Source organism: Lepidothrix coronata, unplaced genomic scaffold (assembly GCF_001604755.1).
Source record: "Lepidothrix coronata isolate B3197 unplaced genomic scaffold, Lepidothrix_coronata-1.0 Scaffold48, whole genome shotgun sequence".
NCBI lineage: Eukaryota > Metazoa > Chordata > Aves > Passeriformes > Pipridae > Lepidothrix > Lepidothrix coronata.
Genome location: NW_016690228.1, coordinates 2,042,437 through 2,066,460, shown reverse-complemented (window position 1 = coordinate 2,066,460; position 24,024 = coordinate 2,042,437).

The following is a 24,024-nucleotide window of genomic DNA, read 5'->3' as shown; positions in this document are numbered from 1 at the left end:
TTAACAGGCTCCTTACCTTAGCTACCCAGCAACTAGAAAGGATTAGATCTTCTGTGAAAATCTTCCTGATAACAGCGCCTGCTGAGATTTTGAAATTCCTGTCTTTTAGCTTATTAAAATGCAGATGCAGCCTGTTTCTGCTTCCTGAATTACAGTTGCAGTACAAAGGGGCCAATCTCACAGCCTTTAACCATGCACATAATCCTTTTGCTGAAACTGAGTTTGAATAACAACTTCACAACCAATTCAAGGGGGCTAAAATTTAACCTGAAATGATTGCCAGGATAGACATAGAGAGCCCTTGAAGCTTCTTTGCCTGATGGACAGAAATGAAGGAGTCTCCACAAATGAGTAGAAAATTGTGGAGGTGGAACATAGTTGCAGAATTTCAGCTAGAACTGTCCTTTGTAATTGACCATAAAGCTTGCTCCACAAGTGATCTAACAGTCTCACAGCAGTAGAATATATGGGTGCCTGATCACTACTTCAGCCTGTCTGAAGACAACTTTTCAGCTTATGTTATTCAGGAATTTGGACTACATGATCACAATTGTCTCTCTGGTCTTAAAAATCTAGGAAATCTTCTTCAACTAGAACATTAATATTCTTCTGGTTGTTTTTTGATTATAAGTGTGATTATATGGTTTGTATCACATGAAGTGGGAATTCTTTCTATTGTGAGCATCACTGCATATGAACAGTCTGATACAGGAGCCACATGAATGGTATTATAGCATCTTCATCCTTGGATACTGAATAATTGACAGGAGAAGATCCTTAGCAACCTGATGCAACCACAGATCTTGCAGTTGATCTCACTACAAGCAGTACCTCCAGAGCTCCCTCCCAGTCTAAGTTATTCAGGATTTTATATTTCTCTAGTCTAGAGTATTAGGACTTTTGGTTTTGGATTATTTAGGAAGATACATAGTCTGTTAAAAGCAAACATAATTGTTTCCTGGAACCAGGTTGTCTAGTGTTGGCCTGTGTATCTATATCACCGGGCTTGCCTCACATTCTGGGAGTACCTCTAAAAAAACAGGTGAACTATTGAAGAATAAGAAAGGAAAAATTGAAATTTAATTCCAGGAGAAGACTAGAGTGCATGATATTGCTAAGCAAACAAAATAACTAGAGCATTCAAGAATTTGCCTAGTAATTCTTCTGTACACAGAAAAGTTTTTTACTTGTTATTCTGACAGAAGGGCTTTCACTTCCATTTGTATAAACTTCCAAGCCTGAGTAAAGCCGTTTTTATTATGCAGGGTGAACACTCTCCCTCACCCCTTTCCCCAAAGGAAAAAACACGCCTGAACTTAATTTTGTTGTTTGAAATTTTAAAGAGCTTAATTCTTAGAGTCTTCGGTCCTCTCTCATGAGGCAAGGACTCACTACCATGAGTAGAACCTGTTGAACTGTCAGTGCTTGCTCTCGGTTGTGTATGAATTTCATCTCGATCAAGGGGATCAGTGCAAATTCCATGTATTCCACGTGACTAAGTGTGCTTGGAATACACACTGCAGAAATACTAAAGCAAACCAGTAAATTTCTAAAGCAGACATTCTTACAGGAATGCTGAGTGAAAGCTGAAATGTCCAGTTAGGAGATATACATGTGTAGTAAAACTCACATAGTTACCCAAGAATACTACAAAAACTCACATAGTTACCCAAGAATACTACAAAGTAATCATATTAATGAACTATATCTTACTAATCAGGGAAAGTAAGATTTTTATGGACATGAATTTTGGTAGTGATCCTGTTAAATTCAATTGAGGTTGTGCCCATTTTTTTAATGGTTATATCTATGAGTTACCAAAATGTACTCGAAAGCTAGACTTGCTAATAATTTCAAGAACTGCTTTGTAATTTAAATGTCAATTCAAAATGATTAATTGTCATGTTTTGCTGCCTACATATACTGATTTAATCTGGATGCACTCCAGACCCCAAGCACATACTCTTAATTTATTTAATCTACTTTTTAATTTCACCTGATATTTTACCACTCATGGCAAGTTTCTGAAAAATTACAAGTCAGCATTCTCCTTCTGTATTATACTACAAAAAAATTAACCTAAGTCAAATAGGAACACTTGTACTTTAGAATATGCGTTGCTCTGGGCTACTTATCACTTGCACACAAAACGAAGAGCCCAATGGCTGATTGGAGTGTCAGTTTCCTCCAGGAAACACATGAGAAACAAATTTTCTTCTGCGGATTTTGAGAGGGCTATAGCCCACTGAAATTACTGTCTCTCTGTAAGGGATGATGTGATCCTTCTACAAGCAGTTCCTCCTGGTCATTTTGGGCACCGCGGGGGACAGAGTGAAAGTATTACCCAGACTTTCCCAAGTTCTTGGTGCTAGAGAAGACTGTGCTATTTGGACAAGTTCTCCGACAGTGTGGCTAAAATTTGCAAGAATTTTCATGCCCAATCTCCCATATTTCAGTGTGCTTGATTTCCCTGTGAATTCTCTCTCTGAACACTATAGAAGTGATCAAAATATAGGTGAATGGGCCAGGAATATTACTGCTTTGTTTTCACTTTGATGCTGATGGCATCACCCGGTGAAAATCCTTATTCCATCTCTGAGCTAGCTGGCTGTGACCTGCTTCTGTACCTCACCCTCCCAGGGAAGCTGCCACCTTCTTGTTGTAGGTGAACAGCCCTAAAGTGTATTCATCCATACACTGAGCTGTGATTGTTTAAAGTTATTAACTTACTGTTATGGAAACATAAAGTGTACTCTGACAATAAACCCTATCAATTTCGTCTTGATCCTTCTTTTGAAAGGAATCCTAAATCTCAGGGGGAAATCGCATTCTGATCCCATACCAAATTCTTCAGGTTTTTGTGTTAATCGTAAACTGCCTCCAGCCTACCTCTTAGTTGCTTATGAATTGCTGTCAATGCTTTATGAATGTATTGTGAGCCTGTTTGTACTGTGAGGCAGGACAGATTTCAAGAGTGATCTGAAAGAGTGAAATGGGCATTATTGCCCCTCATTAAGCTAAGCAGTGTTGCATGTTACACTACAGTTTCCAGACTCACATTTTTCTGGGTTACAACACATAAATGCTGGTTTCCCTCCGCTGCACATCTTGAGTGTAATGGATTAGAAAATCTGAGGCTAGAAAGCCAGAAGATTCTTTTTCTATAGAAATTTCAGACTGGGTTAGGACAAGAACTGAGTGTGAGAGATAGGAAGGACACAAAACTGTCCCTCTTTTTTTTTTTTTCAATGAGGATTAAGTGGAAATTCATAATGGCATAAGGAACAACCTATGGAAATCTAGTCTGGGTTTAGAAGAGCTCAGGATTTTCTTTTTCTTTCTGTAGATATTTCCTAGGGGAAACTAAGGAGGTTAACTATTTTAAGTAGGTTTTTTTCAGGAGACACAGTGAAGATGTGAGGAACTGTCAGCCCAGGGACATGTGAATTCATGTACACTTGTATAGGTACATGGATACATATATAGTGGGGTTGAGATAACTGACTTCATGAGGTTATCACATTTTTTCTTTCACTGTGTTGTAATTCACTATTTTTTGGGGTCTTTATCCATTGTGCCAATTTCTAGCACTGAATTAAGGACTGTTAAACAGTCTGTGCCTCACATCCAGCAGGACTGTCTGAGCTATAAAAAACCCAACTTGAGTAGCAAGGATTTTACCATTATCACTTTACCTTTCCCCCTTCACAACGTGTACCAGATGTTTGCTTTTTCAGGAGCAATCATTAGAATCATTTGATGAAACAGTAGAAGAAGACTGAGGCCATTAAAAGTGCACAGCTAAAAAACTCCACCATGGTCATTACTCATTCCCTATAGGGGAAGGATGGGAGAAACATGTTTCAGGGAAAGCGACTCATGTATCTGGGAAGATAATTCATTTTAAGTTAATCCAGGCGTAGTGAAGAAATATCTCTGTTGGCAATTGTTCTGCATAGACTCCAATCTTGATTTGTGAATACCCAGCACCAGCAAATGGGAAAGTGTCTCATATTGACTCATGCATTCCTTCATAGGTTATTCACAACTAAGTAGTGCTATCTAATTCTGGCTAACAAAAACGCCTTATGTAAAATTAATAGAAGCAAACCCAGAAGAATCTTTCTGCATTAAGAAGCTGTCCCTCAAACGCAGTCATCTAATAAAGCTTAAAAAGGAATGTTCCTGACTACTCAGGGTGCCTGCTATGGGAAAGTGCTGGGCACCCATAGGTATGAACTACTAACCTTTCATTCTTTATCACTGAGGACAGATGAAACAATACTTAAAGGAGTGAGATTCAGAACATTTTTTTTCACTGTCTGTATACAATGTATCAGCTACTGAGACCTTACCAGGTCTACAATGTTTGCTTCTTTTTACTTTTATGTGTTTCACATAAGAAACATTAAAGCACCTGAAATCCCAGCGAGGTTTTTATTGTATTAATAACATAGATATTCAGTGCACCTCTGAGCAAAGCTGAGGAAAAACAGTCAAGGTGAATCAGACTTTATTCAACACTAAAACTGGCATATTTCTAGGTCAAAGGGAATTTATTTCAAAAGCACAGACCTCGTGCAAGAATCATCTTGGCAGCACCTCTCACTTTTGAAAATGAACTCAAACCAAAACAAGATATCTACTCCCTAAACAGGGAGTCCACTGATTATAAAGGGACCTTAATGAGATGAACCTCTGTGACTGATATTAGACTTCAAGGTTACTTCCATGACCAGTTAAGACTTGTTTACAAAGAAGAGGATCCCAAACCCAGAGGTGGAAAATCTCTCTTAGACAATTCTGAAGACAGGGATCAGACCTCTTTCTGGAATATGTGAGCCCTTGTTTGCTGTCAAAGTGTGTATTAGGCAGAGAAAGGACATAAACTAAGGTCCTTCACAGCCTGAAGAGGTGCTCTCAGCATTAGTCTTTTGTAGTATTGTGAACAAAACTCCTATCCCATCCCTGGCCTTCTACACGGCTTTTACTAAAATGTTTTAGTAAAGGAAAATGAATACAACACACAATACTCTTTTTCTCTTTGATTTCACTTAAAACGTTAGTAAGGTTTGGTTCTGAGTTAACATGTATGCGCACAAACACACAGAGATTATTTTTTTCATTCTGCAGTTGGGACAAAAAAAGTGGTTAAGACAGCTACTGTACAGGCAATTTCTGTAGCTGGTCAAGCTGTGGTTTCTGCAAAGCATGTGGACTAATTGCAGCTGATGCAGTTAAAGGCCTTGAATGGGTAACACTTGAGGAAAATGCTATAGGAACCAGTCATGAAGTTTTTACCTGGCTGAACCTGAAGCTTGGACCTCAGAGAGTTTATCCTGGTCTCCATGGTCTTATGATACAAATAAACTAGATGAATTACGTGGACAGGAATGGTATTCAGAGATGAGTTAATCCACTGATTACTGGAAAAAAATAGACTTATCAACCTTTTCACTCATCACCTGAGTAATCTATTCTTACTAGACAACGTCTGAAGAAAGCAACAACCCATTTGTTGAGCTCCAATGGACAAACTCAGAACTGCTTCAAGAATCAGAGAACTCAGAACTTCAACTCCAAGAATAAGTTGAATTCCCTATGAAAGGCTATTACATCCTGGTGTCCATGAATGAAAATAACAGCATGAATGAATGGTAAAAGTAACTCATCTTTCCTGGCAACACAGTCACACAACAATACATCTTAGAGATCTCACCTACAACAGGAAAACTACCCGTCATTTGTTGCTGTCAGCACAAAGAGCACTACAGGTAATTATACTTAATGGTGCCAGATGAAGAGGCACAGGGAAGGCCAACCCATATTTGTTGCTGCTTCAGAAACTGCTTTTAGGACCATTTAAAAGCACAGCTCTGATAGCAACCTCCAAAATAATCTAAAACTCAGTCAGTTCTGATTTAAACTTCCATGATGGTGTTCTGCACTATAAGTCCTGTAATTGTTGTCTCTAGAGGGTAGTTTTCCAAGGCTGCAGGACAGGAGCTGTGCAAACAATTGATTTTTTTTCCAGCTCTTCAGCTAAACTGAAAAATTGAGATTGAAATGACTTGCAATCTCTGTCAAATGGCAACTTTTCTTCTCCCCCCCATTTAAACAATAGACAAAATAATTGCAGAGTAAAAGCCATTTCAGGATTCAAATCTTGCAATATTTTCCTTTGTTTTTTTGGACTTTAATTTGTTTAAAAACCCATAAGATTAAATTTGAATGTTTTTATCTGTCTCTTTTTCTCCTGGGAGTGAAATTACTTACTGTATTTTACTCCCATGTGCAAGTAGCTATACTCCCCCTTAGTCCTTTGTCCTAGCTGCATTTTCAGTGTAGAGAAACGCTCCTCTCCTCTTCCCATACCAAGTTGTCTGTCCTCTTCAGGGTGACCAGAAGTCCATCACACAGGGCTGTGGTAATGAATCTAAACAAAATCTCCTTGTTTTGTCCCCTAAGCATGTCTCTCCTAAAAACCACTTGGGAGAGGGAGGATGCCATTCAGCCACAGCTGCCAAGAGCTTATGGCTAATACACTTACAACATGATGTCTTCATAGCAGCCTTCACCTAAAGAAGGGAAACTCTTGGGTATAGCTAGCTAAGAAAAATGTTTTCAGGTGAGTTAGATCTCATGGACCTAGTCTCTGTGTTAGCTTAGCAAATAGGCTGAAGCAATGCCTGGGTGAGTCCCTTATTAGAGACCGTTCCTGGAGACTGGATGAGGCACCAGAAGACTGCAAAAGAACATATGTGGGACCTATCTTGAAAAAGAAGGACAAAGAGACTGAAGAATCAAAAAGCCCAAAACAGTTAGCCTAATACAATTATTGGAAAAAAACTCTGTAACAAAACAAAGCAAAAAGTAAAACTGTAAGCCTCTAAGCAGAGACTGGGTAACTGTCAATGTAGATTAGTCAGGAGTAAACTATTTGAAATCAGTGTACTTAATGAACTAAGAGAACATTGTTTTAATGCTGGGTGGATAAACTTGCTAAAAAAAGAAGTTGTTGATAGTTCATTGTCAAAAGGAACCTTGAGTTTCCTTGAAACTGTCATGAAGTCTGAGATAACCTCAGTGTTGTTTCCGTCATGTGCTTTTGCCTGTTACTTTGATGCTAGAGGGGAGAATAGAGATATTAAGCTGGCCTATAAAACAAGTTGTTTGAGACTCTGAGGCAGGCTCGGACTCCAAAATAAACTTGACAAACTGAAAAAGCGGTTTGTAAAAAAAAAGGAGATGCAATTTAATAAGGACAAGCACAAGATACCATGTAGGCAGAAATGCTTCAATAAATAGAGAATGGAGGACAAATGAGTGGGTCAATGGAGTTATGATGTTTTACATCATCTCCAGATGTGACCATTTAATGACACTGAACTCATGAAAAATCACATACACAGATGTGATCATGCAAGGGTTGAGCAGGAAGAGTTGATATTAGTCATTATGTTTTTATTGGATTAAAAGTCTGTAACTCCAAAACCAATAAGATGCTGACACTTCAGCTAGATTGCAGATAGACCCTGTTTCCTGACACTTCAGCTAGATTGCAGATAGACCCTGTTTCAGCACCAATACTGCAATACAGCAGGAAATGCTAAAACTGTCGGACTGACTGAGGTAGGGGCTATTTTGGTGCCTACAAATTTCCATAGGGAGTGAAATGTCATCACACTAATTCTGTGGATTTTTCCTCTCCATTCGGTCCAAGTGTAAAGGAAGCTTGCCAGCTGCCAGCATACAGGGAAAGTTACAGTCTGAACTGCTGCAAAGTTTATTCCCCTGCCTCATGATTGCAAAAGAGATCACCCTGTGCAGCAGTGACTCCATTCTCAACGGCGGCTACGGGAGCATGGAGGACCAGAAGAGCACCATTCCCTCTACCCCTGCAACTGGTAGAAAATGTCTGTCAGTGGAGAAACAGGGTTTACAACTGTATTTATTACATCGTGAACCAGATGAATTTAGCTATAGACACCATCATATACTATTACACAGCCTCTGTGAGAGGGAGATTCCTTCACTGTGGTAGCAGACACTACACCTTCCAAAATATGGCTCCACATACTGGCTTTTTTCCCCAGTTCACCCTACAGTAGCCTTCACTTCATAAAGGCCAGCTGCCTACCTTGTGGCTGCAGTGGTAGAATGGATTCCACCCTTTGTCCCTGATGTCTGCCACCCTAGGCAACTGGCTACATTGGCTACACACGATGTCAGGTGTGTTGGCTACTCTAATTTGCTGTCTGAAATTCTTGGTGTCCAGTGCTAGCGTAGCTTGTCCCTATGCAGAAATGTTGCCTGAATCTTTTACTGAGAGATATATTCCCAATATGGGGAATACTGGAATCAAAACTGATAACATGAAACAAGTAGAAACTCCTGAGAGCAATAGGCTTCATTTACTGACAATAGACTACAAGATAAATTATAGCAACAGTAATGAAAAGTGAGGACTGCAGAGAAGATAATGACTACTTGAAGGTATTGGTGAGAAAATGGTGAAGGGAGTTGTGCTACATAGTACCTGTGACAGGAGATTCCAGTGCTATCTAGAGGTTTTAGAAAAAAAGGTGGCATATCTTAAATAATGTGCAATAGGTTGATGAAATGAACAAATCCCATAACATTTTGCTATCTACCAGACTTCCCTAAGCATTTTGAAGATTTTCTCAGTATCTTTCCCCTTACTTCTACTATTTATGGATACCCTCCACTAAAAAAGCACATGTGGGAAGCCTAGGGGTTCACGCTGAATAATTTCTGGAGGAAAAATTCACTCATCTTTTCTCATTCTTGCTTTTCAGGGCTGAAAAAATGACCTTGTGGGATGACTGGTAACATGGTAAAGTTTCCTGCTGTTGTAGAAATGCCTATATAAAGTATGTCTCAAGATCAAAAGTTGCTGTATCAATGCAACCCTAGGTGAAAGAACAGCTAGAATTGCAGGCAGCTGTGCCCAGAACTTCTCTTTGCCAGGCCAAACTGGGATAAAGAGAGGTGTTTTGCTGCTGCCTCAGAAGAAATGATTCTCGATTCAGGGACTGTACATACTTAGTTAAATGACCACAGAGCTAAAGAGACAATTAGTTAAATAACAAATAATAAAGGAAGTTTGTAGGTGGAAGTGAGTAGTGTTTGGAGAGAACCAGGTGTGTATAAGCAAAATTTTTTGACAAACATCTTCTGGATGCTGCAGCTTTTGCATTTCTGTCATGTGAGAGAGCACCTGTCCACTCCACCATTTGGTCTCACCCAGCAAAGATTAAGTGCTGTGCTGCCTAAAGCTGGGGGAGGCAGAGGGAGCCATTGTTAGAGGTTTCTTCAGCTGCTGCATTCAGAGTCTTGACAAAATTGGTGCAATCCTGGCAGTTGGGAGCTTCATAGAAGCTGTCAGGTGGGAGCTTGGCAGTGCTCATGCTAATTAAAGAAGTCGGTCATATTCAGCAGAAGTCAAGGCCATTAACGTTTTGCATGCAACCTCCTCCTTCCCCTTACTGCAGTACACACAGCGACACAGACTGCCTTTGGTGAGGCAGTGCTCTTCCTCTTCACCTTCATTTTACTTGGGAGAGCTGTTTGTGGGTGAGGAATTTTTCAACCTGACAGTCCTTTCTTCGTTTTCAGAGGCAGGAACAAGCTGTTTGGTGGTGCTGCCTGACAGCTACTTCCCCTCAAGGACACACACAGAGATCATCCCTCAGAAAGGCAGCATACACTGAAGGTAGTGTTTTAATGCAAATGCAAATTGTTAAACCCATGTCGATGCTCTTCTGGACCTGAAACTTGGGAACTAATGGTATCCACATACTGAAACATGCAAATTAGTATTTTGCAACTCAGACCTATGCCATTCTTGGCTGATAAGTGATTTTGGAACATCACTTGCAGCAATGGAAACCAAAGCGTAGTTTAGGCTTTAGTCCACGGCAAGGTTCTCACTTCACCAGAGGCGGGTTTATGTCCTCAGGGGAACATGACAAAGGGAATAAACACAGACACAGAATCACAGAATAGTTTAGGCTGAAAGGGACCTTTAGAAGTCATCTAGTCCAACTCCTCTGCAATAAGCAGGGACACCTACAACTAGAATGGGTTGCTCAGAGCCCTGTCCAGTCTGTCACCAGGGTTGGGGCACTGACCACCTCTCTGGCAACCTGTGCCAGTGTTTCACTGCCCTCATCATAAAAAACATCTTCCTTATAGAAGAAATAGAGGTCTTGGTAAAAAGTCTGTCCCCATCTTTCTTATCAACCCCCTTTAGGTACTGGAAGACTTCCCTAAGGACTCCTGGGAGCCTTCTCTTCCCCAAGCTGAAAAACTCCAACTCTCTTAGCTTATCCTAATAGTAGAGGTGTTCCATCCCTCTAATCAGTTTTGTGTTCCTTCTCTGTACTTGCTCCAACAGATCTATGCTGTTCTTATTTTGGGGGCCCCAGAGCTGGACTCTGTACTCCAGGTGGGGTCTCACCAGAGCACAGTAGAGGGTGAGAATCACCTTCCTCAACCTGCTGGCCATGCTGTTTTTGATGCAGTCCAGGGTTGGTTTTCTGGCCTGCAAGTGCACACTGACAACTCATGTCCAGCTTTTCTTCCACCAGCACCCCAAAGTCCTTCTCCTTAGGCTACTCTTAGTCCCTTCATCTCTCAGCCTTTATTGATACTGGGGGTTGCCCCAAGCCAGGTGCAGGACCCTGTGCTTGACCTTATTGAACCTCATGGTGTTCATATGGGTCCAGTTCTTGAACTTGTAAGTTGATAAAAGTTGATATTACATTTCTCTTATTTCTAAGACGATTTTTCTACGTTTCTTTACGTGGATATTTAAAAGAATTTTGCAGCTACCCCGCATCATAGTAATGAAGCTGCATGCTCACTGACTGCAGAAATAATGTTAGTAGCTCACTGACAAAAGGCAGCTAAGCCGTTAAATAATGGAGCACAGAGAGAGTTAAGTGAAAGGGTCAGAATGATAGTTTTAGAGATTTTAGCTGCACTGTGACAGGGTGATATGTGTGAACTGAAGCAAATAGAGCTAGAGGAGATGTTTGTGGGACTATTAGTTTTGATGCAATGCAAAATATGCAATGACAAGGAAGGAAGTTACACTTCAGTGCCGTAGATGATTCAGACAGTCACAAAGGTCAAATGAGGGGAATCTGGGAAAAGCTGTTAAGACAGATGCTTATGTGATGTCTTTTACTGAGTTCTTGATTGGCTCTGAACAGAAAAAAAAAAAAAAAGAAGAAAAAGGAGCACCTCCATTTGGAGTATGTGGTTTGAAAGGTTACCTAGACTAGCCTAAATCTGGAGGTGATGGTTAGTAGGAAAAACAAGTTCTTGGTGCGACATTTAAGGTTTTAATGAGTATAGGGCAAGTTCAACTTAATGCCTATATCTAGTAGAGATCTCAAGTCTAGATCTAGGTCCCAGCCAGCCAACTAAGGTGTCTAAAACATATTTGTTCAGATGGCATTAGGATTTTAAGACTGTTTAATAGCAGTTAGGCTTGAATGAGTGTCCATAGACACTGGTGGATTAGGACTCCAAACACAAGAGCCCTTGGCACATCCCAGAGTTGTCCTTCCTGTGGGGAAGGCAGAAATAGTGTTCAAAAATAATATGTAGTGCTTAACAAATGCTTGCTTGTCAGTATTGAGAGTGATGTTCCTACATCTGCCACATAGGCATAAGAAAAATAGTCCATAGAAGCATAAGGCGTGAAGATGAAATAAAGGAAATGCAGTGTACATTTAGACTCTATTGTAACCCTTGTCCATGACCTGATGTCAGTTAAGTTTCACACAAATCTTTCACACAACAGTACCATCACAACATATGGGGCAAAATACATGCCACTTCTAAAATGCGGATTGGGGTTTTTTTGTTGTGTAGGTATTTATTTTTATTTTTTTATTGATGGTTTCCTTATCTTTTTAAGCCTGAGCATATGTATTTTATGAAGTGTCTGATTTAAGAGTCAGGCTCAAGCCCTTCAAGATTTCTTTGTTCTTTTCTATAATTTTTTTCTATACAATAGGAATTTTGGCTCCTTTGTTAAACTATGTCTGTTTTATTCAGAATGAACAGCTAGTTTATTCCATCTATCAGGTGAAGATTGTCCAGTTCTATCAGGTGTTAGAGAAAGTGGAAAGCTCTGACACCTGGATGGCATGAGGGGCAGCCATAACATTAGAATTTTTGTTTGAATTGCAGTACATGCCAAGATTTGACGTTCATCTATTGTGTGAGCATGCCTACAGAAAAATGGTTCTTTTCTCTCTAGACAGGGAAAGCGGAAGCCAGTAGTGGAACTTCAAATTTAGTAGATAGAAGATCTTGAGAGATTGCTGGTATGGTACCCAGTGAGAAACCAAGGAACAGAACCACTGGTTGAAATATGTGAAATAAATAGTGCATGGTTTACAGAAGGGGCCACAGTTTAAAAGAGTGATGACACCCTGTTGGAGGCTGTGGAGCCTCAACACTTTAGCAAACTGGGGTTAGGGGGAGTGGAGCAGAAGAGGAAAATATCAGTGAACAGGTAAACTGCAAACATTTGGCAGTAGGGGCAGATATGATAAGGACCAAAACAGGGTCTCTGTTTCGGATTTTGCAAAATCAGCTGCATAACTGAGTCCAAGATAAAAAGATTGGGATTATTCCCAATAGGCGAAAGCAACGGGATTATTCCCAGATCTGAAGCTGTACCTCCAAACTGTATTTAAAGCTCTGGACATAAAGCTGCAGTCATTCAAACTTTGGGTAGGTTACCCCTGAGTTAACATGATAAGGGTTTCTCAGATCCTCCAGCAGCATCCAACCGCCTGGCGCTCGGCTAAACAGAATAAATAAGCCTTTGCAATAACCACATCACATACAGTTTGAATTGTGATCCTTCAGTCCCTTTGCTACTCCAGCAAATTAAAAGTCTCACAGTTTCTCCAGAAAGATTGCATTCCCATTCAGCATGTTTGTCACAGAAGCAGGAGTCACAGAAGCAGGAAGGCAGCCCTGCATGCCAAGGAGCAATCTAATTCTATTAAACAAATGCATTTATTATTTTTTATTATCCTGGCCATGGCAGGTGCCCCTATTCATGACTTCATACAGTGTCCTGAGTCTCTCATATCAATATCTGTTCATAATTTTTTTTTCACAGTCTATGCATTATTAAAGATGTTTGTGATGCATAAATCTCACATCTGTCCCTTCAAGTACCAAAGAATTATTTGACTTATTAGATAAATGTGGCATACCAGATAACACCCCAGAATATAGTTTTGTATAATTTGTTGAGGGCATTCAGGTCAATTCAGAATAACAGTTTGAAACTTGCTGAAACACATTTTTAAGGCTGTCCTGAACCAGGGTCACATTTCTCAATTTCCAAGCCATTATTTTAAATCATAAATAACTAAAGCCAGCAGAAATCAAATGTTCCTGGCAAGGAAAAGTCCATAAAGCAGAGAATGTGCTAGAATTTAACTTATCTTTGAATTGTTGTCTTTCTAAATCTACCTGTGCTTTTTAATATGCGTAATCACACTACTGGTTTTAGAAGTTGCACACTTCTAAAGAAGTTCATCTTTTAAAACCTTTTAAAGCAACTTTGACCTGCAAAAAATAAGAACAATGATACAGTTGTGTTCAGGGAGGCATTCTCTAGTTCTGATTTTCAGGCTTTGCTTGCATAGCATTGTTTTCTTGATTTGTTCCTCTTGTCTGTAGGGATGGTTTCATTCATCTTTTTCTGTACAACATAAGTTGTGTAATGTGAGACACTGTTGAACTCGCTCCCCTCTAACCAGTCACATCACTCTTTTTTATTGTCACTGTGCTAGTAAATGAGAATTCCCAGCAATCTCAGAAATTTTTCTTCTGTGCCCCGTAGGCTTGAAGAGGCAGTGGGAATAGCAGAGGCTCCAATGTTTTGGCCAAAGGACTGCTTTCTCCCTCTGTGCATTTCTGCTCCCAGCAATGACCTACCCAGAACCCCATGCCTGTTCCTGTTACACCAAAATGGGTCGCAAAGTCAGCAACAGGCAGTATAATGTTCTGGTTCATAATAGGTAAATGGGATGTGGAATATGGACAATGAAATTTAGAAGAGGCAAACAAGAAACAGATTGGCAAAAGCAAAAAATCCAACCATGGAACTGAGAGGACAGACAACACTTGCACAAGGAAAAATATATCTACAATTATTTAGTCAGAAAAAAAATGTTGGTAGAAAAGCAAGATTATGCCCCATCAGATCCTAGTAACTCCAAGCTCTTAAGACCTGTGAATACTGCCTGGGGGCACATAAAGAAATGAAAAACTATTAGTCAGGCGGGACAGAATTTTTTGGGGTCTTCGACAAAAGTCTCCCACCAGCTCCGTGAAGTGAACGAATAATTAAAGTTGGCCTGTCACAAGCAGCAAAAATGGTGACACTGCTCATGCAGCTGTGTTCAAAGCACACAAAATAAATATGAAGATTTTATTATTTTTTTTTTTTTTGTGCAAGGGTTTTGCTTCCTTTCTTGTGCACTCTCTTCAATTTCTCTGGCATGCTTGTGATCTGCCTTAGACAGCCTTTAATGCCACTCTGTGGTCCCACTGTCTCACTAGAAAGTCAAAGCACAAAGCACTAAAACGTTTTCTGCTCTATAATTCTTTATTTTTGGTGATAAGAGATATCTGCAGATGGGGCTTTGGGGTTGGTTTGGCTGCTAGGCTGCTTGCTGAGAGGACCGTGCATGTTGTTTCACTGAACATGAATTAATTGGAAGGATACAGACTGCTATCATGTTTTGAAATCAAAGGAGCCAGGTCCTGTGTGGTTTACTGATAAAAGACAGCTGAAGGAGGACAGGGAAAAGGTCAAGACAGAGAAAAGAGCAATCGTTGTTTAGGATAGTAGAAAGTGTGCAGAGGGAGTGCCTGGGTTACTGTAGCTTGGAAAAATGGAACCAGCAAGGGGGCTAATCATCTGTGCTCATTAATGGAGGAAAACAGAGGGACAGAAAGTATGCCTGCTGCTAGGAGAGACTTCAGAGAGAAGAGTCTAGAGAGCCTGGAAAATGTCATGGTGCTACTGTTAGCTCACTCCTTGCTGCCAGCAGCTGTAGGGAACCAGTCTAGAGGAGGATCCCTAGGCTTGGAGCATCTGCTAAAGCCCTGGTCTTGCTTTGCTGAGACTATGACAAGCACGGTCCCATTGGAGGAAGCAAATTGTGATGCAAAAGGCTGGGGTGTTTCTACAGTGGCAAGGGAAGCTACTGCAGAGTAAGATTGACCAAGGACACAGGGACTGAATTCAGAAGGAGCTTATTGAGCTGCTGTATGGTGAGTTAGAGGTGAAAGGGCTGCCAGCAATGTTGGGTGTCAATGTCTCCTATCTGGTGATGTCAAGAGCAGCAATAGGAGTAGAACCATATGACCTGATAATTAAAAAAGAGGAGGCAAAGCTTATTCTGCAAAGGTGTCCTTCTGACTTGAGTTATGGCTCTGGGAGGCAGTAAGAGGATTGCCAAAGCTCAGGATAGGGTGCTGCTCAATAAATAGTTTTTCATCAGGGTACGGCCAAGGTGAATAAAAGACTCAGAAAAGAGCAGAATATGGCCACAAAAAGAAGAAGTTAGGTCTGGAGTTGGGTAGATGCACAAGAAAGGCCAGAACCTAAAAAGGGTAGTAGTCCGGCACTGTAGTTAAATCTAAAATTGGTGAAATAATAAACATTGGGGATATTTGGCTAAGATCACGAGGAATGAACAGGGTCAGTGCATGTTTTAGTATATAGTAATGCACTTGATTGGTCGATAGGACCCCGGATGTGCCAGCAGGGTACAGCCATAAAGACTAGCTGGAATAAATCCTAAGACTAGAGAACTGCTGTGCAAAGTTCCTCTTCAGGAAGAACTTGCAGGGCAAATGGAAGGAGAAATTGTTGCACTGACCATTGTGAGTGAAACCTAAGGGGGAGAAGAAGGCTTGTCCAAGAATTCAGAAAGACAAGAGAGGGAAAGTAAGTTGCAGAGGGGCACAAGGTGGTTGCAGTTTGGCAGAAGGATTTCCCTCTTCTCTCCTTCTCTGACTTCCTTGGCCCTCCTCTGCCAACATATCTCTTAGTCATTCTCCTTGCTCTCCCCCTGTACTATGGAGTGTGTTATCAAGGGTACAGATGGACATAGGGCTGGGGCAAAAAATGGTAGTCTGTCAGTGTGTGCAGAACACTATGGGTCAGAGAGATGGGGGGAAAATGTTTGAGGAATAAAAGGTCCTGGGAAAAGGAAAAAAAAAATAAGGGAAAACAGCACATAAAAGAGTGTGAGGAGGGAAAGATAATGAGAAGAGCCTGAGGGAGGGGATAAAACTTGTAGGGGATTGAGTGAAAATGGGAAAGTACAGAAAGGGGGAAGTGGAGAAGGGAAGCAACAGAGGGAAGGAACAATAGTGCTGTTTGGAAAGAAGTGAGGAAGAGGGAAAACATGAAACCTGGATAAAAAAGCAATGGAATGGTATGAAAGCTGAGGAATTAAATGAACATGGGCAGCTTTTAAGGCATGTATTAGCTTTTGTCCATCAGAAGAAACCATATAAAACTCAGTGCACAGAAGAGTACATGGCTGAGTAAGGTAGTGTTACCCTCCCTTTACTTTTTCTTCCCAGTTTTACTATCTGTGGTATCTTACTCCTTATGCCATACTCACACGGTAACAAGTGACAAAATTATATATCTAGATGATTCTGTATTTCATATTTGGCTAACATAACTTTCTCCTTATAAGCTCTTGTTTCACTCAGAAGTCTGGATGTAGAAGTCAATGATGAGGTGTAGCACAGTGAATCCCATCTAACTTACAAGGCTCAAGATAAGAAGCTTTATGGTGTAGGAAATCAAGAAAGCAATAGACTGGCATGGCAGAGCAATGGGGCTTTTCCTTTTGCACTGCTCAAAAGTGCAGAGAAGACACTGTCAGCATCATGACACAGGAAGTCTGAGAGTGTGTATCCATGGAAATTGCAACTTCAGAGCTGGTGTCACAAGGCCCAAAGCATTTTCTAGTCAGCAGAGAAAATATCTGTGGCATATATAAGGTTGGTAGGCAGAACATGTGGATCCCAAAAGCCCTGAAGGAGTTTGTAACAGTTAAAATTCAACAATCCAACAAAATAATGGAATAACGGAGAAAAAACTGCAAAACCTAGGGCTTCTCTGCTGAACTTCGCCTGAGAGGAAAAATTGCCAAGAGTTGACCTACAAAGGGAACCTTTTGCATGAGTTAAGTTTGGAAAGGGAAGGGAAGCCAGCAAGAGTTTGGTGGGAGGAAGGCATGTTTTCCACATGTAATTCCAGATGACAGTTCTATAGAGAGAGCTTGATGAACAAGTCTGCTCAGACTTGGGGAATAGTTTAAATTTCCAGCTCTGGAGTAGATTCTCAGCTGGTAGGGATCAGATGCATTTCTATTGGTGGAGGACTTCAGATCTACTTCTCTCAAAAATACAACAGATGAATCCTACTTCTTTTTCATGGAGTTCTTGCCTTCAATTATTTCTTTTCATAAATGTGTCATTGAGTAGCTTATCCTCATATGGCACAAGAGACATTGGTGAGACGTTGGCAGTATCTGACAGATTAGAAAACATATTATCATTTGAACTATGATAAGAAGTGACAAAATAGGCAAGATTTAGTTTACATTATTTTTAAAGACATACTACATCTTTTATAAAATTGGTGAGAAAAACAACAGAAAAGGATGATCAGCCTGACTTGAAGTTCTGTGCAATATTTTATAAATCAAAACACATCATTAATTCATGTTATAAACTACAGGAACTGATGACAAAACTCAGGAAGGAATCCATAGAGAGTGTTTTTAATAAGGTCGTGGGAATAAAATAATGATTGTTCAATGAAAAAGGTATATTGGGCATAGAAGAATGTGCCAGAAAGAATAACAGAAGAGCAAAAGTAGAAGACACTGAATTGGACTTAGAGGGTGAATAGCCCTACATGTGTTGTTCCTTAACTTGTATTAAATGGTAGTGGACAGCTGTGTCAAAAATATCTTTTTTATTTCTTTACCTTCTTTCTGGCCACTTCTTTGAGCTGAATTAATCAGAATATTAGTGGATATGGTCATATGTTCCCTGATATCTACATACAGAGAAGCAGAGGGTCTCACTGGTTATGATCTTCCCTGCAGGAACTCCTCTGGTGTAAGCCCTTGCCCTGTGGAGTCCCATGGCACGTAGCAGTCAGCCAAAGGATAAAGATGGAAAATGGGCTCCTCTTATTCCTCCTACAGCCACTATTGACAGATTGTTTCTTATCAAGACTGTAACTGATTATCTGTATTAGAATCCAGGACACTAATTTCTAATTTTTCTTACTATTTCCTGAGAAGACAATTATAGTTGGAAGTGTGCAGAGAGAGTCTGTTTCTCCAGGCTTCCTTCTCCTATGCTCCAAAAGAATATGAGAAGGAGAAACATGAGGAATGATGGGTGTGTTTTCTGGTTGTGACTTACAGTGATACTGTTGACAGAGGGCACATGTTTCTCTTCTCCCTTCCTGTAGCAGTAACACTTGCTCTAGAGGTTGAACACTGCTGAAGTCCGGTCAAACTTTATTATGACCCTTACAAGATCTACTTTAAGATTTTTGTGAGGTTTTAGGTAACCATGTAGGTCTTCAACTCAAAGTGTGGCTTACTCCATCACCCGCTGAAGCCCCAGGCCATGCACACTTCTGTTCCTAACATAGTGTTGGAGATCAGTCTTCTCCCACACGGGCTCCCAGAGGTAGTCCTTTGAGCCCAAATCTGACTTGATTTCTAACACAATCATGATACTGAAAGAATATTTCAGCTACAGAATACAGAAAATATGTAGTCCAGCTGATTCGTTTTAACTACAAAATAATAGTATTTTAATTGGGGTAGACTTTTAATTAAAGATTTAATTTAAAATGCTAGACATTTAGGAGCTCTTAGTGTACGTGGAATTCTAGATCTTTAAGAATTTATCTTACATTAAAGGAACATTTTCAGGCTTAAATGTGTGGGAAAATATTACGGTTTTAGTATGTGCCAAATGTCAATATTCCATTGCATTCTTTAGTCATGAGAAACAGACAAAACTATTTTGAGATCCTAATGAAAAATTAAAAAATATATTTTTATGAATAAAAAAATAACCAGGTTTGGAAATACTAATTATAGCTTGCAGTTTCTGTGAAATGTATTTATTTGCTTCTTCACTTTAATTTTTCAGCTACTGCTTGTTTGCAGTGTAAATGTTTATGCTTGTGTGGAAAATACAAATAAAAAGATAACAGAAAAATCAATAGATTTTAATATATAGGGTAGGAAAAGCTTAGTATAAGAGCAGTATTGGGCAAGAGAATAAGACAAATTTAGACATTTTGCTGTATATTGGCCAGACACAAAAATGATCCAATGTGTATTGAAGATATTGATTTCAGTAGATATTGTTTCAGGCCTAGAAACACTTGGTTTAATACTAAAGAAATTTAGCATGAAAGCTCACTAGAAGTCTTTGGCTTATTCAAGAGAAATCAAACACCTGAAAGGTGATTTTCATGTTGGTCAGCAATACTAAATGACGCAGTTTTTAAAGATCTGTCTTTGAGTCCAACAAAAATATATGTTTTAATGGATGTACAGAGCTGTCCTGAGCACAGCTGGATTTCCCATTCAACATGCACATTTAAGATGTTAAAGATGCTCCCTTCCTACCCTATAGGAGAAAATTAACATCTTTCAGAGGTTTCTGAAAAGGTAGAGAGAGCAAACAAGTAATTCTAAACAGATAACAGCCCAGTGTTTATGGAATCTCCAAGACTGCTTGCATAAGTAGCAAGTGAAGCTGTACTCCACTTTTCAAGTGAGTGCTGACCTACTGGTTTACTGCTTCTTCTCAGGAGGAAGAAAATTTGTCCATTCTGCTCATCTGATTAGCTGTTCTGCACTGCACTGCACTGCACTGCACTGCACTGCACTGCACCACAAAAAAAACAAAAACAAAAAACCCCCGAAAAAAACCCCAAACAAACAAAACCAGACAAAACAAAACAAAAAACCCAAACCGCCAACATTTCCTCCCTTGCTAAGAGAGAAGGATAGCTTAGCCTGCTCTGTAATCCAGCAGGCAGGGAACTTGCCTAGCCTGCAAGAAATTCAGATTAATTTTTCTCCCTCATCTACTATTGAATTGGTTATACAAACTGTTTAAGACAGCCTAGCTGGCACAACAGTGGGTTTTTCTTCTCAGAAACAATGCAACAAAACAATTAAGAGTTTGTTGAAATGATATTTCTGAAACCCTGTGCCCCTCAGTTCCCTTTTCTTCCCTGCAATTCTCTTTTTTCTTCATGAGATGTAACCAAATAATAAATATTTTGTCAGAATAACCTCAGGCAAAGGTATAAACCAAACTCAGCAAAACTACAGCACAGTAAAACTGAAATACTTTGTCTTCTTTGAATGTGTGTTCTTGCTATTTGTTTACTTTCTTCTACATTAGTACAACAATGGTGTGTAGTTTCACGGCAAAAAACGTTTTAGTGGAAAGAGAAGGTCTTACACCATTGCACAAATTCAAAGATGCAGTCAAAAATCTTGTTTGTTGCCTTCAGAAACATAAAAATTTCTCAAAAGAAATTAAAATTTAACATAATGTGAAGTGTTCAAATACTGTCATTCAATCTTATGAAATGGACTTGTTCTGAGTTTTTCACCAAGTCTTTATTCTTCATACCTGACTCACAGTGACTTTATTGATGTCTTGAGAAGAACATCTTGAAATCAGAGAGTTGAAACATCCATACCTTAGAATAGCACAGAGCATTTTTTTCCCTCCAGACTTTGCAGAATTGGTACTAGACAGCTATTTTTATGCCACCAGATTTGCCATCTCATGTTCCACTTTCTCATTCACTTTGCTGGTATTTTCAGAAACCCCTGACAGCAACTGAATCATTATAGGGAGGTCTGAATTACCTAAACCCTCCCGTGTCCTTTCTGTAGTTCATCCCTTTCCTAGCATGAGTCTTTAGGGTTTCTGTGATACAGGAACAGCTCTTTCTGCTATTTCTGCCATTTAGTGGACAGCTCTGATCACTTCTACCCCCATTTGCAGAACTGCATGCTTTATTTAGAAAATGACATTTTAACTTGTACACTTATTTGAGAACACAGTTTGATGATCTTGAGCTCTGAATACACTTTTCTCAGCTGCTCATATCTACTTTTACCTTGCCCAGAGAATCTGAAATCACATGGTGGGAGCAGCTCTTGTTTTTGGGGGAAATCAGTCATAGGTTACCAGGATTTGCCAGCTGCTTGGGGACTATGAACTGAAACTACTTGGCAACCATGAACAGATTGGATTGTCATTGGAAATGGGATTAACCATTTAAAGATTCAGAGCAATCATCTAGCAGTGTGTGGCTTGAGAGCTTCAGAGAGAGACACCCCTGGGAAGAATGACTGAACATGTTAAAGCAGATGGAAGTTCTCATTATTCTTGCAGAATATGGGGTCCCACACAGTTTATACTAGGCAAGGATGATGAGCTTGTTGGAGCAGCCAGGTGTGAATATGGAGCTGGAATATGTCATTGAGGAAACAAGGACTAGATTGAATTAAAAGAGCTGACAAAGGTGTCATCCTTCTTATCTCCTTCAAGCTTCCAGAACCTCTTGCAGGGAAGATGACTCACAATTTTTGTTTTCAGGAAAACCCAAAGGGGAATCATCTTGCTCAGGCTTCACTGAAAGAGAACTTTTGGAAAATCTGCAAGTGCAGAAAGGTCTTTTCATGTAACTAGCTCTTTAGTTTCCAGCTGTGCAGAAAATACGCAGTACAAATCCACATTGTGTGGCCTTCAGTGGGCAGCACACATGAAAAATGAAAAACTTAAAAGTATATATAATTATGACTATGTTTCTACCAATCGCTTGCTACCTTTAATATCTACAGTAGCTGAAGGTTGTCAGGGTTCATAAAGGTCAGCAGACAGTCAGTAGAAAGTGCTCCAGACACAGATTTGAAAAGGACTAGTCCCCAGACTTGGACATTTGTGTATTTCTATAATGGTATTAGATATTCTTTCCCTGAGTTGAGGACATGGATAATAATTCTCCAAGATGAAGTGTTCTCTGCTCTGCTAAGTTACCCCTGCCATGTTGCCTCTATTCCTAGACAGACTGTGTATCATATCCTCAAGGCATGTGCAATATGCAAAGCTCTTTGGTGTAAAGTTTCCTAGGTTGCTGGAAAATATTTTCCAGAAGTCTTTTATTCAATTAATGCTACTTTCCCCTCCCTTCCTAATATGAAAGCAACACATTTCTGCTTTATCTTTTTTTTTTTTGTGCCTGTAATGAAACCTTAACTGGATAAAATTTCTCTATCCTACTGGTCTCTGTGAAAGAAGTTGTTGTACCAACATATACCATATTGAGGTTTGACAACTGGGAAGCAAAGGAGTACAAAGAACCAGTTCTCCAAACCTCCAAAATACTCAAACCCTGTAAATTTAAAAGAATTTGCTAAACCTTTTACTTGTTGAAAACAATGGGCAAACAAAATTGTAAAAAAATAAGTATTACATCAAAGAATGCACATGCAATGTAATTTAGCAGAAAGAAAACTGTTTTAATAGTAACATTCATATACTTTTAAAGTCCTTGAAACACAGGCCAGCCCATTAAGGATAAATCTTGCCCAAGCATAAGATTTTTAATAGAGAGTAGCAGGGTTTATTTTACCCACAAAAAAGAACTGCAGCCTGAGCTTGAGTGCAAGGCCGAAAGAGCATTGCTCAAGGGCAAAGACCTTTATCTAATCACCAATACTATTGGTGGTGGTTCATTCCAGGAAATAAGAAAGAAATTCGCTCATATATTTGGTTCAAATTTTGAAGTAATTTAACAGAATGTTCACTATTTGTACAGGCTTTTGTTGTGAATACTGAGTAGATGAAGCATTTATCACAGCAACTAAGGAACTATCCTAAGACCAGACTGTGTGCTAAGTCCAAAAGCAGAGGAGTATTGGTCATGTCTGTGAACAACAACCTGCTAACAACAGCACAGTTTGCTAACCTGCAGCAACATGTTTGTGTGACTGAGAATGAGTTTAAGATTGCTGCCAAAACTAACAAGCAATTTGTGATGGTAATCCGAACGCAGCATTCCCTGCCATTGAACCAAATGCAATGCCCTAGGTTAGAGTGAGGACAACACAAGCATATGGAGTATGAGTTATTTCCTATGCACAGCAGTATGATGATCCTGTTTACTTGTGTTTAGGCTAAAATTAGTATTGCTAAGGCTCCTTCAGCCCACCAAGAAACTCAATATGTATCACTAAACTTGTGGCCTTCAGGTATGTTGGTGTACCAGTATTTGTGATCCCTGCGCACCAGTGGTTATAAGGGCCTTGTAACATTAGACTTCTTCAGAGAAGAAAATTCACCATTACAGACATTCACTTATAATTAAACTTTGCAAATCAAAAGTTTAAACAATAAAGAGAACAAATGATCCATGCAAATGGAACTCTTTCCCCCCCGCCCCGAAATGGCAGTTACCCTCACAAACACATTTAGCCAAATGGAAAAATTATCTTGTTAATGTCTAATAAGATTATATGTGTTTAAATTTATGCTGTATTTTATTTAGCTCTGCTCAGAACTATTGTTGTGATTCATTGAAGAGATACTTATATGTGGGAAATATTTTGTATAATTAAAAGAACCAACAATGCAAAACCCGTAAGTCTTAAACTCCCTTACAGCTTAAAGCCAAGTCCATGTCTTATGGTGAATATTTCTAGTCTAGTAAACCATGACATCACCCTCAGAAAGCTGCAAATCATGTAACTTCACCCAAATGCTTCCTTCACAAAAGCTTGAACAGTGAGCCAGTCAGTTATACTGCAGTATCGTTAGCAGTAGCTAATGCCATTAGCAGTGGGTACAGTTTTACAC